Source organism: Rhincodon typus, chromosome 23 (assembly GCF_021869965.1).
Source record: "Rhincodon typus isolate 14 chromosome 23, sRhiTyp1.1, whole genome shotgun sequence".
Taxonomy (NCBI): Eukaryota; Metazoa; Chordata; class Chondrichthyes; order Orectolobiformes; family Rhincodontidae; genus Rhincodon; species Rhincodon typus.
Genome location: NC_063354.1, coordinates 26632492 through 26651769, shown reverse-complemented (window position 1 = coordinate 26651769; position 19278 = coordinate 26632492). Strand labels below are relative to the sequence as shown.

The following is a 19278-nucleotide window of genomic DNA, read 5'->3' as shown; positions in this document are numbered from 1 at the left end:
TCACTGTCCTTGCATGGTATTTTGTATATTACACCAGTTTTGCTGGTTTTGGGTATGGGATCCTTTACGTTCGTCAGTAGCCGTCGTAAGGTTGTTGTCAGTTTGTGGGCTACTCTGATACTTAAGGGTCTGAGTAGTTTTGTGGTCATCTCTGAAATGTCCTTGATCTATGGTAGGGTGATTAGTGAGTCAGGTCATATTGTGTCTTCCTGTTGTGGTCTCTCTCGGAGGTAACAGCAGATTGTGCTTTTTGGGTATCCATTCCTTCTGAAGACTCCGTATAGGTGCTCCTGTTCTGCTTTGCATAATTCCGGGTTATTGCAATGCGTTGTGGCTTGTTGCAGCTCCGTTTGTAGGCGTTGGGTTGGTTTCTAGTGTAATTGAGTATTTGATCCATATGTGCGGTCTTTCTATATGCGCTAGTCTGGAGTTCCCTATTGTTTTTGTGTTCTACCATTATGTCCAGGAAGGGTAGTCAGTTGTTGTTCTCTTCTTCTTTCATGAATTTTATTCGAGTAAGGATGTTGTTTATGTGTCGGTGAGTTTCTTCTGGTTTTGTGCGTTTAATAATCACGAAGGTGTCATCTACATATTGGACTCGAAGTTTGGGTTGTATAGTGGGGAGCGCTGTCCATTCTAGCCTTTGCATTACTGCTTCTGCAATCAGTCCTGATATTGGGGATCCTATTGGTGTTCCATTGATTTGTTTGTATATGTTGTTGTTGAAGGTGAAGCGGGTTGTGAGGCACGGATCTAATCATTTCATGGTGGTATCCTTTTTGGTGTTGTTGGTGTCTTGGTTTGCCTGCCTACTTGATTCATCTAGCAGTGTGTCAATTGTTTCTTCAGCTAGGTCGATGACAAAGGAAAAAAAGAAATGGAACATAGATGTCATGCATGGGAGTCCCTTCTTCAGTAGAAACTGACATGGTGTAATCGCCTATATCTTTGAGAATACCTATTGCCAAGAGGAAGCAATGTCAGAGATCTCGAGACCAAGGACCAATGCAAACACCAGAAAAGCCTGCCAAATGCATGATCAGAGATACAGCTCTAGGACTGGGCTCATCAACCACACAAGGACACATAGAACCCATGACCAGTGACACAGAAATCCCTAGATTGACAATTGTTCTTGTTAGGATGATTGTCCTTGTCCTTGTTGAATTCTTCCATTCTGCAACTTATATACATGATAATTGTAGCATCTTTTCTCAGCCTTCCCACAATTTCCAACTGTAACAGTTCCTGATGTTTATTCCCTTCATCTACAAACTAATAGCTTTTTAATTCTCTTCACACTGCTTCTAAGAATCGACTCAGCCTTGTTAGTTCCTTGCAATTCTTGCTTTTATGCTTTACTAGGTTTCTTTATCTAAATAAAATGGCTAACTCTCAAAGACAGCATGATATTAAAGCAACACCCTATGGCACTATGTATGAATTGATCAGAAAGTGTCTTTTCACACTTTTTACAGTGCTGTATAAGCCTAAAGCAAATTATTATGTTCTTAATATCTGAGAAAGAGTAAAAACTGAATTATGAAACAAAATCTCGATTATCTTGGGGGAAATTTAGCCACCTGCAGTTATAAATCAAAGAATTCTGCAGATGTGCTGTTGAAAACAAGATCAGGAAATTTTGATATCAGTCTTAACACCTCAGTATGATGTTTGAACTAATCACTGAATGTCAGCTCTAGCGTATTGTCTCAGTTTTGTTTCTTTGTTAATTTGCTATATAATTTCCTTTTGTTTAGTTTACAGTATCTGGAATATGCTATTAGTGTCAGCATCAGTACATTTCTATGATCATTTGTAACTATCTTTTCATATTAATCATGTTAAAGTTTAAATGGTGTTTTAAATTACATTCAATCTAACTTATTCAATTTAGAATAATCATATTTAAATATTGTGATGATAACAAACGTAAATATGTTTGTTAACTGTTTTTCTATCAAATGACATACTTATCTGCCAATTAAAGTTTTAGCAAAGACCTGTAGCTCGGGTTGTGGGTGAGGTTGTTGACTTGCTCACCGAGCTGGCTTGTTTTTGTTCAGGTGCCATAATAGCCCAAGCCAAACATAGACACACATGGGAATTCCAAGAGGCATGGTTCTCCACCCATAATGCAATCAACAAACGTATAGAATTGGACCCCGTATACAAACCCATACAGATCAAAACTAGAAATGACACTAGTCACCAGACAGTATAAATTCCAAGCGGAGTAGAATAACATCGCTTCATCGGAGGCTCCACTGATGATATCACCTAGCCTGGTGTCAAAACATCTGAATGAAAACAAGTCAGCTCAGTGAACAACTTTATGTGCCAATTCCACATACTGTTCCCAACAATTAAATGATCTACAGTTTCTCTCTCCATCTGTTCCACTGCAAGTCCAGCCACCAGAAAGAGGGAGTGTGTGATCTGACTTTCCTGTTTTGTCTGATTTTTCTCCCATCATATTGGAAACTGTTTTTCATTCACTCAGTGCCTCACCTAGATAGCTCACTAAGGACCCTACATCCACTTTTTGAATAACAATGGCAAATGTGCTTCCAACTGCTCTTCAATAGAATGATTCTTTGATATACTGTTGATATCTTTATACCAAACACAGTGAACTGACTGCAAATGGCCTAGTTGTGTTATTGCTAGACTATTAATCCAGTGACCCCGCAATGTTCTGGGATCTTGGGTTTGAATCCCATTATGGTAGGTGGTGAATTCAATAAAAATCTGCAATCAAGGATCTAAGGTTACCATGAATCATTGTTGGGGAAACCAATCTGGATCACTAATGTACTTTACGGAAGGAAATGTCTCATCCTTATTAGATGTGACCTACAGGTGGCTCCAGCCCCACAGCACTGTGAGTGGCTCTTAACAAACCTATAGACAGTTAGGGATGGTCAATAAATGTTGGCCTAGCCTGTGAATGAATTTTTTAAAAAGTCAACTGAGAACTTTCTATGCATTTGGAAGTTGGTTATTTTACTGCATTTTCCAATTCAAATCGAAAATGCCTACTTGTTTTACTTGTTTTATCTAGGTACTCATCAAAAATACGAGCGTTCAAAATGGAAAATCTTTGTTCCTGGGTAGGGAACAATCATTGTGTTTTATCAACATAGAACATTGATTGATTTAGTTTTGTTAATTTTCATACTGAGGCAACAAATGTAACTGGTAAAAATTGAAACCTCAGTGTTTCATGGGCTTTCTTTTTGCAAAGGCGATATTCAAGGTTCACTGTTGAAATGGCAAAAGCAAGTGTTCAACACTGTGGTTTCCTTTTCCCGTCAAACCTCATTAAGGTGACCTTCTTTAGCTAGCGCAGTGCTGCTTTCAGTTTTCATACTCGTTGAAACCTAAATTTGTGTAAAGTACGTTTATAACAACATCTTGCTCTGTCAAGTTCATTTAACATAATAAAACATAATAATAAAACAGAGGTCAAATTATTATTTTTTAAAAAAAGCTGAACACTGACTAATGGTGCAAGATAGCAAATGGGTTTCTGAAGACAAAAAATGAGATGTTTCTGAAGAGGCTGTTTTGCAGTTATGCAGTCTGGCAGAATTGTGTGGTTATGCAAATAACGAAGTTAATTTTTGACTTCACGTGTAGCAAGTTCATTGGATTACATACAATTATCATTTATGTTATCATCACCATCTAAAGGTAAAAATCAACTTCATTTAACTTAGACAGATTTGGGCTAGTTCATAGCTCGTTCTAGTTTCTTGGTTTGTGAAAGAGGTCGCAAAAAGAATTTTGCATCTTACATGGAGTTTGAATGGCTTTGCTGTATTTACAAAATTTAAATAATGCTACTTTTGTTTTTACATAACTTCTTTGAGACTTTTGTTAAATTTCATGATCAGTGCCTGCTCACTTCTCTTGTCAATGTTATTATTGAGACACAAAGAACATAATAGCTAGAACTGCAATGATGGAATGTTCCCTTCCCTGGACAAGTACAGGCAATGATGAGAAAGTTGGGAAGATAAGGCAAGAATGAAAGAAAATGTAATCTCAACATCAAGAAAAATAACCCAAATATCTCTATAAACTTAAAATAGTAACTTTAGGATCTCACTAATGAACTGTGACTACCTTCTTTCCATGCATTTGCATCTGGCTCCACTCACCTCCGTTCTAAACCACATCCAATTCTCCTCTCTCCATGTAAGAAGCTAAACAATGTCAATTCCTGACATGAAAATCATATCAGAAGCCTGGTGGCTGCAGCTCACTGAATGTCTGTCCCGGCCTTTATTCAAATCTGTCCTCACAACAACGAACAGATCTGCTGCATGAACACTGTGGAATATATTTGTGACATTTCAATCTACAGCCACATTAAAGAATTTCTTTACGCAGTTTAAAAAATCCAATCTGCACTCAAATTTACCATTGAAATAGAGCAATCAAACAAGACCTCTAAAAAAGAATTTTGAAAATGAATTGCTGAAGTCCGGTGCGCTGTGGCAACAGAGAGATTTGTGTATGAGAACCTTTTAAAAATAAACTCCGGGCCAGGAAGGTCCATTTGTGAGGATTGAAGGTGCCTGTCATGCTGTGAAATAGTATTGTGCCTCAGAGAAAACAAAGGTTATGGGGAAAGGCAGGAAAATAGAGTTGAGGGCTATCAGATCAGTCATGATCTCATTGAATGGTGGAGCAGACTAAATGGGCTGAATGGCCTATTTCTGCTCTGATGGCATATGGTCTTACAGTCTTATGGTACCTGTATGCTCCATGGACCCTCCATCCTTCATTCACACAAGGAGATATCTGCAAACTATCATCCTCACCACATCATCATGCCTCCTCTTGGCCATCTGTTACATCATTTCATCCCTTCAGCACTTGACACTGGAGCTCAGGGGCATCCATGACTTATATATTTCTCCAGGATCACTTAGTGACAGGGACACACAGACATCTGTTACATCTAAGCAGGGTGCACCTTCTGGCTCCTAGCTTCATTTCTTAGGACTCACTCACTTTATGCTTACATTACATTTTAACACAGAGGGAGAGGCAGGTAGCTTGTCACAGTTCAGAATACCTGAACTGAACCTGAACCCCCATGTCTCTTTGGACATCCACTGTATTTTACTTCATACCATCAAAAAAGTGCCCTGAACTATCCTTTTTTTGATCCAAAATGGATAACCTCACATTTGCTTACTTTGAATTCCATCTGCCTCCGCTTTGCCAATTCACTTAATCAATGAATATCCCTTTGTAATTTTATGCTATCACCTACTCTGTCTACAATGTCACCTAAGGTTGTGTCATCAACAAATTTGGATCGATGACTTTCTATTTAATAAATAATGAATAATTGATGGCCTAACACATATCCTTATGGGACGCCACTGGTCATATTTATATACCTACTTTCTGTCATCTTCCATCAACCAATTTCCCAGCCATGTCAGTAATTTGCCCTCAATCCATAGGCTTCTACCTTAGTTACCACTTAAATATGTGAGGCTTCATCAAGTGCCTCTGGAAGTCCATATCGACTTCCAAAGACATTCCCCTATCCACTACCGTAATCACTTTTTCAAAAAATACAGTGAGGTTTGTCAGGCATGATCTACCTGTCATGAATCCATGCTGCCCCTGACTGAAAATTTTCAAAGTGTTCAGTTACCCCTTCATTGATTATAGACTCCAACAATTTCCCCATCACAGACTTGAGGCCGACTGGTCTGTAATTCCTTGGGTTTCTTCTTTTGCCTTTCTTAAAAAGCAAAGTGGCTTGTGCAATTTTCCAATCCAGATGGAGGTCTCCTGTATCAAGCAAATACTGAATGATTATAGTTAGGGCTATAGTTATAGATTATAGTTTGCTTATTAATAGTCAGAGGCAATTTCATGGAGTCCTGGGGAAAACAGGCTATTCAATTCTGGCTTTGGAGTTCATTGGAATGGGTCACTTAGGGAATGATTAGAGTGAAAGGGGAAATTTCAGATATGGTGGGGGGGGGGATTCCATAGAGCAAGGGTGGAACAGGGAGCTCTGGCAATGGAAGAGTTAACAGGTGACTGTCACTCTGATCCCGAAATGGGAGAGTGCATGACCAACTTGGCATGGCAGTTGGCAAAGGGTCTAGGCCTGAAAAGTCAGCTTTCCTGCTCCTCTGATGCTGCTTGGCCTGCTGTGTTCATCCAGCTCTACACCTTGTTATCCCAGCAAGAGCTGGTAGATGTCTTAGTGAGTGTGAGAAATAGCAAGCGCTTGGACATGGTGGTGAGAGGAGGGATTTTACTTCATAACCTGCGGAGCAGCACTGCTGCATCACAGTGCCAGGGGCTCAGGTCCAATTCCAGCCTTGGGTGGCTGTCTGTGTGGAGAAGGCATGTTCTCCCTGTGTCTGCAGGGGTTTCTAAGGTGCTCTAGTTTTCTCTCATCATTCAAAAATGTGCAGGTTGGGTGGATTGGCCATGTTAAATTGCCCATAGTGTCTAAGGATGTGCATGCTACGTGGATTAGTCATGGGAAATGCAGAGTTACTGGGATAGGATAGGTGTCTGGGTGGAATGTTTTTCAGAGGGTCTGTGTGAACTTGATAGGCCAAATGGATTGCTTCAACACTCTAGGGATTCTATGATTAAACCTGGAGAATGCATTTCTCCTCTAAACCAGCAAAAAGTGCAGTAATGACACTTTTCTTATAAGGTTATAAATAGAATGTTCCAAAAATGAAAGTACATACTTTCATTATTATATTTTACTGACCAAGCTACATCCCTTGAATGGACAGCTTCAGTCTCTGTTACAGATTTTTTTACATTTTAACCACTGGCTCTACTGAAACCAGTAGTTAAAGTTAATCTACAGAATCTACTTTCTACCAAATAGGAAAATATGAGCATGACTTCCAATGTAGATATCAGAAAGCACCACAACAGTTTCCATTAACAGCAACTTATATTAGAAATGAGAACATATCAGAAATGCAATAAAGGAAAAATGTGCACCATAGAAGAGGTGGGAGAGGTGACAAGGTTACAGTTGAAAGGGTCAGACTGTGAAGACTTTTACATTGTGTGTAGTGGTTTAGGGAGGGAGTCCCAGAGAGTAAGACTGAAGAGATGAAAAAGCTTGCCACTGACAAGGACTGAGAGGAAGAGGCAAATAAACAAATGACAGAGTTGTAGGTCTGAAGGACGCAGGATAAGTCAGGCAGAGGAAGACCATGGAAAAAAATTTGGGATTATTTGAGTTTGTGCATCTTCAGAAATGGGTCGTCCTTCTCATCTTGGACCAATTTGCATTTTGAACTCCAATGTCTTGAGCTTTGTCTTCTTTTATTTACATATTCACTTTCATGAGAGATCTGTATAAGACATTTCTGCATAGAACATAGAATTCCTGTGATCTTGTGTCAATTGATCTTGTATCAGCTCTGGAGGTGAACAAGCAAAATGAGACAGATAAAAGTGCAGTGTTGGATGCTGGTAATGATTGACCACAGAGAGGTTAAGAGGGAAAAGCGTGTGATTGCAGTTACCAAGAATACTTGGGATGACTTTAGGCAGGTGCTTTCAACGTTGAGAACCGAATAGAATCTGGACAGATAAGCTTTTTTTCTTTCACAGATTGTTGATATTACTGGCTAGGCCAGCATTTATTGCCCATCCCTAACATTTCCAAGTAAGTGTGCTGAAAAGGGAATTATGTGAGATGCAAACATGGAACCATGATGACACATTTAATTCCTTGGGAAAAGTTGTTGAAGTGATAGTTGTTGGAATAGGACAAAGAGTTTAAAGGTGAGTTCTTTCAGAAGAGGCAACAGGATTGGAGTTGTTATGAAGGAGAAACAGATGTTGCTGAAACAAATTGAACCATTAACACTGCCGGATTCTTTAGGACACAGATAACGACAGGAGGTGTTTGAGAGAGGTTTGGGCAACAGGAACTGGACTTCATGAGTTGATGAGCTTGGTATGACGATAACAGAGAATTCATATAATGATAGGACATTAGAACTCAGGTGAGAGTTTGAGATGAATTAATATTTCAAGACTATCGTTCATCATTGAACAAGAGAATGTTCACACAAATCTTAATTTATTAGTAGGACTAGTTTGAATGTTTAGAGATTGCAGACTATTAGGTGTGTGAATCATCAATATGTATCACAAGACTCTTAGCTTAAGGGCCCATTTTTTTTAAAGACACCCAAAGTAGAAATGCTGTGATGTAAGTACATATGTTCCATTTTTGAAAATTGTCCTTTCAGATACTGTGCCCTACAGACTGTAGGCGTCTGAAATTAAGGCTGTTGCAATATATTATTTCACAGAATTTGCTATATCAGATGGGAAAAATAAAACTTTCTTCAGTGTCAATATTTATTATCTTAATTCCAGTAAGCATCACACTAAGCAGTCATTTTTTTCCATCTCATTTACTGTTAAATCATGTATACTTACACTGTTAGGAAATTTGGAGTCAATTAGGTCAATGTTTAATGTTAATCATCGTTTTTGCTTCTACACATTTGATATCTACCTGCCAAAGGCCTTTGTATCATTTCAATATTCATTGTGGTTTGCCTCTTCACGTCATAATATTCAGCAAAACATTTTTTAAAGCTGTGTAACTATTTCTTGAGTCATTTTCAATGCCACTAAGTTTAACCTGCAATATCAATAGCACCAAAGAAAAGTAACCCTTCATTTTAAAAGAAATAAATCAATGCATTTGTTACAGAATTCATTTGTGAAACTACCCTGTCCCAGATTTTGATTTGATATGTGACAAACTCACTCAGCAAATCACTGCCAAGAAATAATGAGCCTGTTGAATGCTCACGAGAGTGATGATTCACTCCATATGGGTTAGTCAATGTTATTTATGAGGCTGCTGTCTGGCTCCAGCACATTTTTGTTCCATGCTTTCCATTCTTTCTTTTGCAACCATGGTTTGCTGGGCTGCTTTGATCTGCCTTTGTAATAGTTTTATTGCTGCCATGGTTAATGTCCCCTCCAAACTGGGCAGCCAAGTAGCAAGCCAAAAGTCTGCACAATAGCTGTGCATAAGTCAACTCCTTCATGCTATCACATGCATTCCTGAGCAAAAGAAATTAAAGGGCACTGTTATATTTTGGCAAAGATTCCAGACTAGATAGGACTTTAAGATAGTTACATGACACCACAACATGTCGCATTTTGGTCACTCTGTGCAATGAATTCAGTGTAGTGTGTCAAATCAATCAGTTATGTGTATGTAACATGCAGTGATATCAGCAAGCACAGAGCTTAGATGACATGTGGAAGTCAGAGATTCTTAGACATGTAAATAGTTCATCTTGTTAATAAACCTCTGTCTCAACAAGGAACTGACTCTCTGTGTCATATGTTGTGTAGATTGGCATTTAGAAACCACAAAGAACATCAGGCACATGAAATGATTCAGCCACATTCTACGAAAATAAAATAAATGGCACATTGTTTATGGATGGTCTGGTAGGTCTACATAAAGGCTGGCAGTTGGGGTGTTGCATTGATAAGAATAAGCAATAGCAAACAGATGAAGTAGGCTACTGCGTGCAAGGCAATATGTAGAAGGCTAAATCTTATGTTTTCTTTGGCTAAGTTTTAGCTGTGTTGAGTGATTTGGAGGGTTTTTGCCATGAGGCATAACAAGGTCTCTTGCTGCATTTTGCAAAACATGCCTCATTAAACATTGACCCTGCCAACAAACCCCCCACCCCTCAAAAACCGCTCCCCCCACAACACTCCATGACACTCCTTTTGTCTGATTCTAGGGTCATTTTACAGGCTTTCCTGACCAGCCCAAACAGATGACTGACCATTGCCAAGTGCCGGGACTGTGTGTAGACTGTGCCCATGATTGGTGACACTGGGACTGACAGTGGCCCCACTTGACCAGACTGAGAACTACCTTCACTTTCCAACTTGGCCATTTGGTTGAACATGTATGCAGAGGTGTGTTTGCCACACAGGTAGCTGGCACATACTACTTTAGTCAGATTGTCTCTCATGTTCTGCGCAGAAAATTGTGCCTTCCACCCATTCCACAGACAGATCCCTAATGACAAACAGCCTGTAATTTTGTCTGTGCTATAGAAAGACATCAATATGACAGTTAGCAGTTAGACAACATGCTGACAAACACAACAGGGGCAAGGCAAGAATGGCAAGATATGGATGCTATGAGCATGTAGGTAGGCACTAACTGAGGAAGTGCAAAGAGAGCATGTGAGTAGCACTGAGATGCAGCCTGATCCAATCTGTGTCCTTTTAGCAGCCTTTCAATGCTAGTTGCTGCTGCACCTTACAATGCAGATCTGTGCTTCCTTCAAGTGGATTGGAGAGATGCCATTAGAATCCTGAGGGGTTTGCAAGTTTTGGATGCCAATGTTCATGGATAAGGAATATGTGTAGCTGATGCCTGTAGTTCATGCTCTGAGATGCTGTTTTACAATGATGAGCATGGAGGCTGTTCACAGCCAGCTGTGAGCTGAAGTCAGCAACTTCCAGGTCAAGAATTCTTGATGTCTAGTTTGTTTGGCATGTTTGGTAACACAGGAAGCTGCTTAATAATGAGGTGTGTTCATAAAGTGTTTAAGACACAAGATTGCCACTTAATAAGCAAGTCATCAATTCCCAGTAAGAATTAACCTCAATACCTGACTGTGTATTGGATGAAGTGAGTTGCTCCTGACTTTGGGATTGGCCTTGTCGGATGTGTCGTGTGATTCTGCCACAAATCCTGCCATAGCTCAGGTCACTCAGGCCTCGATAAGATTCCTTCCAAAGTCTTCAGAAATCTTTCCCTCCAGTTGAGTTTCACTGAGAGGCAGTTCATTTACAGCAAGCCAATGCAACACGTGAGGTAGCATTTGGATAGCACTGACAGAGTGTACATTCAAGGTCACAGTAGATCTTCATTCATTCTACTCATGTAGCTGCAGTATGGTGCTGTCAGATACTTCTCTAGTTTACTACACACCACTCTACCTTAGAAATCACCATTGTTTTGTCTGTGGAGGGGCGCCTTAATCACTTTCCCGAGGGACGGAATGATCTATGATGATGTGACAGTAGACTTCACCACTCCAGCTCAAAAGAGTGTACACTTGCCTGTTCACATTCACCAGCCTGGATTTCTCTTGAAAAGAAAGGAATTCTTCTCTATTCAATGTCCATATTATTTCTATCTTAGTTTGGCACATCTATCCAGCTTTGTATCTAGTTTCACAATTGCAGTCATGGTTTATTCTTCATGACTAATCCTCTATGCTTCCTTTATTCCAATCAGGCTGCCAGGTCATAGGCTAATTTCTAGACAAGAAGGTTAGTTCTCTTGAACTTGTCTCATGGTTCATGTCTCATGGTTCATTTCCCTCACATGGATACTAGTGACCAGGCTATTAATAGACTGAAACAATATTTTTACTACCTTGGAAAACCAAGAGGAGCTTTTCTGGAAAGCCCTGACAATGTACCCAGGATTACATTCATGAGCTGCATCCGTTGGCACTATTGTGGTAACAAGAAATCAAGGGGTGTAAGAAAGCTCAGTAACAACAGCACAGAGAAGAGGAAGTTCATGAGCATCAAATTAGCACTCTTCCAGGAGTGGTTCAGGAGCACTATTCTCACCATTTCCATTGCACCAGTTCTGTTATCTTTATCTCCACTGTTCTATCAGATCCCTTCCTCCTGCTGAACCAGAGCCTCTAAAGCTGGATGCCCTCTCTGTATCTTTTCCTTTCATTTTATACCTTTGTAAATACTCATCCTAAGTGGTATCAGTCAAGCCCCAGTGTCCACTCTCCACAAACAAACATGCAGAAATTTAGAGTAGATCTAGTTATGTGTCTAACTCATGATAATTAAACAGCTACAGCACTTTTCATAAAAGCAAAGTACTATGGATGCTGGACATCTGAAATAAAAACAGAAGGTGTTGAAGAAACTGAACAGCTCCTGGAGCACTGGTGGAGAAAGAAACAACACTAACATTTTGGTCTGGCATGACGCTTCATTCATGTGATCTTTGTCAAGAACACACCCTTCTGCCTGCACACAGCTTTATAGGCACAACCAGGTTTCCATTGCTGTATTAATGAATTTTCAAAGCAGCAACATTTTAACTTTTAACTTCTTAATTGCTTCCAAAATATTATTTGGATAGGTGTCAAAAATACTTATCTGACCAATTCCACAATGAACTTTATCCCACCTCAGGATTTAAATTAAAAAAGAATGCAATGTTCAGAATATGGTTGTTCATTTTTATAAGAAGAAGCAAAAATAAAACTTGCAGCTTTTGCCATTTCAATTTCCACAAAATTTGCATTAACTCTTTATCTGGATCGAGTTAGCCACCAGAGGCATTCATCATTTAAAGTGAGCTACTTTACTAACAAATGAAAAGAATAATAACTGCCTTGGGAAAAAAAGTTCAATACATGATATTTATATTGACGTATAACAATTGGAGTGCAAAACATGAGGTTTAACACTTAAAGATGTTATTTTATACTGCAAGAGAAAAAATGAACCTTTTGCTTCACACCAGAATCCACTCTTTACTAATTCTGTCTTTATAGTGGTTTATGCAATCTCTGTCTATTGTTATAAACACTCCTTGGGTGAGTTCCCCAATTTTTTATGGCTCCTTTCCTAAATGACATTAATGAACTAGATGGGTTTTTACAACAATCAAGGCTAGTAAACTAGCCTTTTAGTACAGATTTTGATTTTGGATTCAAATTTCACCACCTGTCATGGCAGGAGTCAGTAAGAAATTTTAAATTTAGTGCATAATTCACAAGTTTTTTTAACGAAATTCCTGGATGGGAAATATATCTGAATGTCTTTCAAGACAACTTCAAATCAGCCCTTTAAAGAATAGTGTGGCTGAACATTACTGCCTAGTATTGACACTTCCTTCATAAACATCTACAAATATTTAACAGTTGCAAAGATTGTTCCAATTATCAGTTTCAAGTGTTTTTTTTCAATACCAAGAACTATCTTGTTGCCGTGGAAAGGCTGCCAACATCATCAAAGACCCGTCCCACCCTGGTAATGCTGTCCTACAACCTCTTCCATCAGGCAGAAGATATAGAAGCTTGAACACACGCACCAACAGGTTCAAGAACAGCTTCATCCCTGTTATTAAACTGATGAATGGATTCTCTAACTTCAAATATTGTTGATTTTGTTAATGCTGATCTTGCTTCGTGCACCTCCTGTGCAGTGTAACATATGCTTCACTCTGTCTAAGCACCTGTATATCCTTGCTTACAATCATCTGCCTGTATTGCTCACAAACAAATCTTTTCACTGTACCGAGGTACACATGACAATAAATCAAATCATTGTCAATCATCAATAATCCTACAGACTTGAGGTTGCCCACTCTTTGATATAATAAATAAGTGAAGATACATGAAAAAGAAATCTGTTTGACAAACTTCAAAGTTAGTCAGTCACAGATTATATCCCAGAGTTCCTGCAATGTCAGAAGCCGGCTCAAAGAAACTCTGACAACTTCAGTGGCCTTCATTTGGATAGAATTCACAGACAAATAAAAAATCAAAAAACTGTATTAAAGCAGTTGCCTTGAACAGAGTTCAAATCTAACCCATAATTCACTCGCACATGCTTGCACCATCTCTATATATTGGTATTTTGAACAGGTAAGAGTTACCAACTGATAAATATTTTTGTCTGTCGGAGGTTTTTAACCACATGACAAATGACCAGCGTTAAAACCATAGAAATTTGGACGATTGGTCTAAATCAGCAGAAAGAAGGTCCTAAAGTCTTTCCCTTAATCCAATCCCTTATTCAAATTGATTATGGTTTATCTTTGGCATTAACTCCAGCCACCTCACGGTGGTAATGTCAGTGGATTGATTGTTTTGAGCCCTGGGGAACATAGATTTAAATAAATAATTGTTATGAAAAACGATCTGGTTCACTATTGGCATTTAGAAATATCTTTGACTGGTTTATATTGACTCTTAATTGCTCTCTAAAATACTAGGCAAGTTATTAGATCAAAGCGTAATAAAAGGGCAACAACATGCATACCCTATGAAAGAACAAAGAAAAAAATACGCTTTGGTCATGAAACCCTAAAGTAGAAAGCTCAGTTTTGATACTTTTAATTGATCTATCCTCAACAGCTTTTTTTTTTGTGTGGAGGATAATCCCAGTTTTCTGCCATACCTTTGCATGAATAGAATAGAGCAGAATTAAGTTTATTGCCATATGTACTCAAATGAGTACAGTGAAAAGTTTACAAGTCACCACTTATGGCACCATTTTAGATACAAAGCTACCTCAGTACAGATCCTTGAGTATAAACTCTTAGGGAAAAGATATTTTTAAAAAAGAAATAAAAAGTCCAGCATTATAGATAACAGGAAAAAAATTAGAAAAATAGAGAATTTTTTTTAAAAAATGTGCTTTCTCAAGTCACCCTGAACAGCCTTGTGAAAATCCTTGGCTTCCCTCAGTACACAATTGACAGCCACGCCTTTGGTTATCTTAACACAGCGTGGAGCTGGAAGAACACAGCAGGCCAGGCAGCATCAGAGGAACAGGAAAGCTGATGCTTCGGGTCAGGACCCTTCTTCAGGAATAGCCCCATTTCCGTCCCTCAGGGCACTGTGGGCCTACCTACAGCACAGGGACTGCAACAGTTCAAGGGGCAGCTCACCACCACCTTCTCAAGGACAACTAGAGAGAGAAAGTAAATGCTTACCAACCAACAATGCCCACATCCCACAAGCAAATACTCAGTTTAAGAAAACCTTTCATACCTTATTTATCAAGAGTCTACCTAACTCTGCCTTAAAAATACTCGTGGAAGTTTTTGAAAAGCAATAGTTGAGTGTCCTTAAAACTTTCCTCTTAACTTTATTATTTTTTGTGCATATGACGTGTGAAACTGATTATGTACATGCTTTGATGGCAGCTGATTATTACAGGACAAGTCAGGTCCCAGGCTAAAATCTAGCTTGATAAATCTTTAGTTTTAATTTAATGAGGTGATCTTTCACTGAAACAGAAGTGCACAATGCTGCAGGTTTAGTCTTAGGAATAAAGCAAAAATCTATTAAGCAAAAGAAATGAAGGTAAAATAGAATGAATTTACATATTTACATTTACATACTATTTACATACAGTACAATTTTAAATATTTTAAAACATACAGCAAAAATATAATCCCATCTACCTCAATGGTACTAATTGACACAGCAAGGCAAGTTAGGCATGCTATAAGAATACATGTAGGTACTAACTGAGTCAGTGCTAAGTCAGCAAGCAAGCATCCCTTAGTCCTGGCTGTAAGCTGTCTTCCTGTCCTTGTGTACAAACTATCTCTGCTGCTAGATCCACCATCACCTTGCAGTAATCAAACACTAGAGTGATGTCACTTCTCTATCATATCACAGATTTAACTTAACTGTTTCTTTCAAGTTCTATATTTAAGAGTCAAGTAGCTTCTTGCTCGATTAGTCAAACAACTGAGCTTATACTTTCTCAACTTCGAATAACCCTTTCATGGTTCTACCCAAACACTTCTGATCTGGAGTTTTCAACTAAAATCCTTACTCTGTGGTAACATATTGCTTAACTTTTCTGAATTAACTTGATTCTCCAGGTGGTACTAGGCCATGTCCCACAGGGTGGCCCAAATCAATCACTGTTGTTTTAGCAAATATACTCTTGGTCAAAACCAAACTAACTTTTTGTGGTCAATGAAACAGTTCAGACAAATGGTTCAAATTTTCTTCTCACAGGTTTGGCTACAAAAATTCAAAATGTTGATGTAAGTAGCTCAGTTAGATAGGGTGGAGCAATATAGAAAAAGGTGAGATGTGTGCCAGAATCAGATGAGAATTGTAGCAAGAACATTTGGCTTCAAGTTTTATGTTTTTTCACAAGTGGCTTGGTGAGGTTCTCATTAGGCAGTGGCGAGATCCCATTTGATGTGGATTAACGCTTGTTTTTAGTGCTTTGTTACTGCCACAAGTAACCTCATTTAACCTCCCATTTAACCAAATTTGCCACACCAGCTCAACATCAGTAAGGTCGACAAGCAGATTAGGGCATGTACCCAGTAGATTCAGCTCACTGCTTGCTAAGAAGGACCGCCATGTTACCTGCAACCAATCCACAGCCCTGGGCATGATAAACAGGCACCAGGCACTGCCCTCCCTTCCATAGACATTAGCACCTGCCATCTGCCAATCCCTCATGACCATGTGGGATTTCTCCAATGCAATGGCAGTGTACACTGTGGTGCAATGAATGTGCAAACCTACATTGCAGGGTGCACCAGCGTCCAGCAGCAGAGATATTTTGTACACAAGGACAGGAAGACAATTTACAGCCAGGACTAGGTTGCATCTCAGGGATGCTCACTTGCTCACTTAGCACTGACTCAGTTAGTGCCTATGTGTATTCTCATAGCATGCCTAGCTTGCCTTGCTGTGCCAATTAGTACAGCCACAATAACAGGTGGTTTGTCTAGTTGTTAAGCAGCCCTCTGTCTAGGGGTCACACACCTTGCTTGTCAGCACTCTGCTATATTAATCTCAAACCTACAACAAGTGCCAGCAGCTTATGTGGCAAATTCACTGTATAAGCAACAAGTAGGCAGCGACATCTCAAAGTATTAAAGTCTATCTTCAGGAAGTCCATGAAGACACCCAGCAATCAGGGGGCCCTGGAACCATAAAACGAGGGCAGCCTCTGATACAAGCCAAGGGAACTGGCTCCAGTCAGGCATTCAGTCAGGGTATTTTTGGTTAAGTGCCCTGGATATGGGCCGTGGTCGGTACGTGGGCTCCATGTGGGCAAGTCCAGGTATGGGAAAAATGCAGTCAGCGTGATGTATAGGCACCAGTCAGGGCTCTGGGCGCATCTTGCCTAGGTCATGTTGGCTGAGGGAATGGGCTATGGTCAGTTTGTCCGATCTGCCCACAGAAACTAAGGGAGACATGGGAGGGAGGATCACAATGAGATTCAGAAACAAATGAAAATTAACATCAAGAACCTAATCCCGAACCTGAGAGTGAAGGATAATCCTTTTCAACCATGTCACCAAACAGATCAGAGGTAGAGGGTCTGACCACCTGGTGTTTATATTTTAAAATGCATTAGGGTGTAGGTGCGCCTCTCCATCTGACTAAGGTGCCCTGTGATAATGTCTCCTTGTGAGGAGAGGACATCTGGACTGGGGTCAAGGTTCCTGCCCCCATCTCTTGCCATGCCTTTTGTCCTGTGGACCAATGGGTGGGCTGATTGGAGAGCAAGTGTGTGCCTCTCTCCAGCAGCTCCAGAGAGCAATGAACTAAACTGTCCATGGCCACCATCATGCTGTCCATGGAGGCAGCCAGATGGTCAAAGGATTCACTGCACTGATGTAGCTTCTGGGCAATGGGGGCCATTACATCATATAGGCCTGTTTGACTCTGCTGTTTCTCCCTCTTCCTTTGGATGAAATCGCTGATTGCTGTTACCACATGTCCTGCCTGGGCCTGAGCAGGTAGCAGTCCTCTGGATGCCAGCTGCCAGAGCTATTTTTCCCTCAGTGAGATGTAGAGCTGTCACGGTGAGGTGCTCACTGGATTGTGTATCTGCATTCCGTATGCCTACAGTTCACCCTGAGGGTCTGTATCTGGGCTGCATCTCAGCAAGGGGTAGTGCAGGAGGCAGTCTTGCCAATGCTTTCTGTGAGGCCTCTGTAGTCCCATCCTCAGGAATCTAGGAAGATGGATCTGGGGCAACTGTGTGTCTCTCCTCAGAGTTCATGGGAAGGCCAGTGGAACTTTCCATTCTTCATCATCTGGTACTCCATTCCTTGTTAATGATTTGTCTTCCAAGTAGTATTATTCATGTATTGTTTCCAATTCAAATTCTGTGTAAGTTATTTGACATTACTTTTAATTCAGAATAAATTTGTTGCATCTCTACTACAGAAGCTGGGATTTTTTTGAAAATCATAGCTGACAATAGATTTTCCATATCATCTCCCTGTTGCAGAGCCTTTTTCTTCCTGTCCAATTCTTTGGGTCTGATATCTAGTCACAACAGCGTCAGAAAGTAATCCAGGATATTCCTTCTGCAATATTTCAATTTCACTTCCCCTTCATTGGTTGTTCCACCATTCTTGTTCAAGCTAATATACTTGAATCTGCCAGGTTATTTCCCAAAATAAAGTCAATTCTTTCTTTAGGAATTTATTTCATTACTGCCACTAAAATGGCTCCATTTAACAAGTCATTCTTTAGCCCAGCACTGTATAATGAGACTGATTTGTAATCTCCACGTATATCTCTAATCAATTTTTCTGCTTCATTAACCTCTCTGGAAGACAAATAGTATCACTAGCCAGCATCAGTGACTGACTTGTTCCAAAGCCTCTCAATATTTTTATTGGCTTAACTGTTTGAATGAAAGCATAAGAAATACATCCACTTTGAGACAAAATACTTAGAACTCTAGAGGTCTGATTCTCCTCGTCAATCTTCAGAGAAGAATCCGCATGACTGTCCTGAGCCATCTCGCCTTCTTAGTACATTCTAAGGAAACATGTTTTCTTTGCACTACAGCTGTTAATTTTAATTTCCATTTCCTCTCCTGACGCCCCATTTTCTGAAGATTCCTTGGAGAGCCCGATTATTATAATTGGTCTCCCATTTAACTAACAGAAACTGACTTTCATACGTCCAGTCTTACTACAATGAAAGCATTGTTAATTTCTTTCTATCACTTTTTGGTTCCAATATCTCTGCTTTTCCATAAAGCTAGTACCTTTTCCATCTGCAGATCTCCTTATTCTTTAAATGTCCTCGTGAATTTCCAGGTGATCTTTTCCCCACCTGTTCTTACCTGTGAAGATAATGTTGGTATCTGCTAGAGTTGCTGCATCTCTGATATTTAATACATGATGCTCATGTAAATTATCTATTTTTATGTTTACAGACAGGATATGTGTGAATTTTTCCATGATCATAATTTCTCTTGCTGTATCATATTTTTTTCTGTACTTTGTGTTCTTAAACACTGATCCCACAGCATTTCATTTTCCAAGGAAAGCTTTACAAATGTCTGATCAGATTTTTTTTTGAAGCCCAAGATTTCAATTGATAAACTTCAAACACAAGCTCAAAAGGATTGAGTATTGCATTTTTGACAATCTTCTTACTCCGCAGTTTGTTCTTCTAAAAAACTAGC

General features: G+C 39.5%; 1 protein-coding gene across 5 annotated transcripts in view; it reads left to right on the top strand.

The window, feature by feature from the left end:
• The window catches only part of LOC109920333 (septin-9-like), a 745967-nt gene that overhangs the window by 404817 nt on the left and 321872 nt on the right, over positions 1-19278 (top strand). The window lies entirely within an intron of this gene.